The 2991-nt window shown below is 49.9% G+C and overlaps 1 pseudogene; it reads right to left on the reverse strand.

Annotated features, from left to right (window-relative positions):
• Positions 1-1108: 1108 nt before the first annotated feature.
• Positions 1109-2752, reverse strand: LOC130099275 (uncharacterized; annotated as a pseudogene).
• Positions 2753-2991: the final 239 nt, after the last annotated feature.

Here is a 2991-nt window from a genome sequence, read left to right on the forward strand (position 1 = left end):
TTGGCAGTGTGTCATACACTGATCTCAGCAGGAAGGAGATGCGGAACGGCTCCAGTCTCCAAAGGTCCGCCCAGGTAATCTTCCTCTTGGGAAGATCCCATTTGGTCCAGGCTCCTTGGCAAGCTAGGTCCACTGCCCTTGACCTTCGTCCTTCCTCTTCCAGGTTCCGTACCTCCTCTTGAATCATGGCCCTTCTTTCACTGGTTCCTGCCTTCCTCCACTGTTGGAAATGGGAGGTTCCAAGACCCTGTCTTCCTGTGCATGGCGCTCCAATGATATCCCGTAGCTTCAACATGCTTTCAGCTTGTGCAACAGATGAATCAGCTGCCCACTTGCGACCTGATCTTGTAATGACGCCTGCATGTCTGACTTGTTCATCCTGTGAGTCTCTGTATGTCATTACGACTCTGCACTTTGCAACTTTGAATTCCTCAAACACAGATGACAGAGGAAGTTGGAGCTGCCCTGATCTTATATAGAGGCCTACTGCAGTGAAGCTTGGAGGGATCCCCAACCATTTCCGGAGGTAGTTATTGATCTTCCTCTCCATTCCTTCAACGCATGTCATCGGGACCTCATACACAGTCAACAGCTACATGAGTCTTGGCAACAGTCCGTGCTGATAGAGCCAAGCCTTAAACTTCCCAGGGAGCCCTGATTTTTCAATCCTCCTCAGCCATTCCTCCATCTGCTTTTCCGTACTCGCTTTGTTGTTCCTGTCAGTTAGTGAGTCATCAAACCACTTTCCGAGGCACTTGATTGGATTCTCCTCTATCGATGGAATCACTTCCCCTTGCACATGCAGCTTGAACCTGTTGGTCAACTTCCCGTTCCTGATCACCAAACTCTTGGATTTCTTTGGCTTAAACTTCATTCTGGCCCATGTTGCCATGTGGTCCAGAACAGTTAGCACCCACCTCGCCTCCACATGGGTTGTGGTCATCACGGTAAGGTCGTCCATGTAACCTCTTATTGGGGGTTGTCGGATGCCTGACTCCATTTTTGGACCCCGGGCTTCCTTCTCCGCAGCTGTTATTAGGAGATTCATTCCCATGACGAAGAGGATGGGGGAGATTGTACAGCCAGTTACGATACCCTTTTCTAGGCTTTACCACTGAGTTGTAAAATGGGCCGCGTTGAATCGTAGCTGGATTCCACCAAAGTAGCTGGTGATCATTCTCTTGATGTGCTGCGGAATGTGGTAGTGGTCTAATGCTGCATGAATGAGGGCGTGAGGGATTGATCCATAAGCATTGGCCAAGTCCAGCCAGACAACAGTCAGGTTGCCCTTGCTGGCTTTAGCCTCACGGATCATCTGACTGAGAACTCCGGTGTGTTCCAGGCATCCAGAGAAGCCTGGAATTCCACCTTTCTGAATAGCAGTGTTGATGTATCCATTCTCTGTCATGTAAGAGGTCATCCTCTTGGCCAGTACCGAAAAGAAGATCTTGCCTTCTACACTTAGCAGTGAGATTGTTCTGAATTGCTCAATGTTTGAGGAGTTCACTTCCTTTGGCACGAAACAGCCTTCCGCCTTCTTCCAGCCTGACGGAATGGTACCCTTTTTCCAAATCCTCCGGAACAGCTTCCACAGCCTCCGGAGGAGCATTGGGCATTTCTTATATACCTTGTAGGGTATACAGCTTGGGCCAGGGGCAGACCCTGTTCTGGCCTTCTTCACCACCTCTTAGACTTCCTTCGAGGATGGTTCACTGATGTTGAGCTCTTTTTCCGGGGTCTTTATACTGTTGATGCTTGGGTTGGCGTCAAGGGCCTGGTTTCTCGAGGTGTCATTGTGGGTCTCCCTCAAAAACGCCTCCACATCTCCTCTTGGGCTGGTCAGCCTTCCAGATTTTGCTTCACCCAGCAGTGTTCTGGTGAATCGGAAGGGGTCTTTGGTGAACTGGGATCTTTTGTTCCCCCTGTCCTTCCTCTTCTTCCAAGTGCTTTCTGCTTTTCGGAGGCTACAGAGGCGCTCCCGGAGTTGACTCGTCAGGTCCTTGATGCCTTCCCTTTCATCAGCAAGGGCTCTTTTGAACTGCTTGGTGAGAGTCTTGATTTCTCCCCTCAGATGATGAATTTCCCTCTCTCTTCTATTTGGCTGGTATGCGGCCTTGATGTTGATTTTCTTCTCCTTAGTTCCAAAACGCTCCCTTGCCAGATTATAAGTTATTGTTGTGAGAGTATTGACTTTCTGCTCAGCCGTCCCTGCTAGTGTGGCTTCTAGCACTTTGTCGAGATCTTGGTCTAGTTGGTATCACTCTTTGTTATCGCTCATCTTGGGCCATTTAATTCGTTCCCTCGCAGGGTGGGGTTGGCTCTCTGGGGTGGCATCAGGTGGGTCCCTCCTGAAGTCTTGAGGTGACACAGGTGCTGAGAGATCTCCAGTACTGTGGGGTGCTTCCTGCCTGGAGCTCTCCTGCGTCTCACCAGGTGCTACCGCTGTGCGCTGCTCCTGTGACCCCTCTTTTCCACAGTTGGTTCGGCTTTGGTGTATCTTAAGCCCTCTTTTGTTCTTGCAGGTCTTTCCGCAATGACACTTTACTTCTAATGCCTCCCCAGTTAATGTTGTTTGGGTGAGCCGTCTCTGTGTCCGTATTTCTTTCCTGGTCGTTACCGTTGTGTCTGTCCTGTTGAGTCTCTCATCCTCCCCCCCCTCTCGGGAGACTCTGGGGGTATTGCTCAGTATTGCTTTCTGTAGCTTGAGTTGGTGCCCTCTTGCGAGTGCTGTGGATGAGGTTGCTAACCTCATACACCCATGCCAGTCTTTCCTGGAGGTCAGCTGTCTTTCCAGCGTCACCGACCTTCCTCGGTTGCCACCCAGACTTTCCTGGAAGTCACTGGTTGCCCAGAGTTTCTAAATTACAAATACATCCGGAAATGCTTCTCACCATCTTAAGTGAATGTAGCCTTGGCCTGGAGGGGTTGATGTCATCAGGCGATACCCATCGTTCATTGGTCTTAAAATAATATCATATTTGTCTAATTAAA

The sequence above is a fragment of the Rhinichthys klamathensis genome, unplaced genomic scaffold (assembly GCF_029890125.1).
Source record: "Rhinichthys klamathensis goyatoka isolate OS25496 unplaced genomic scaffold, OSU_Roscu_1.1 h1tg000227l_1, whole genome shotgun sequence".
Classification (NCBI taxonomy): domain Eukaryota; kingdom Metazoa; phylum Chordata; class Actinopteri; order Cypriniformes; family Leuciscidae; genus Rhinichthys; species Rhinichthys klamathensis.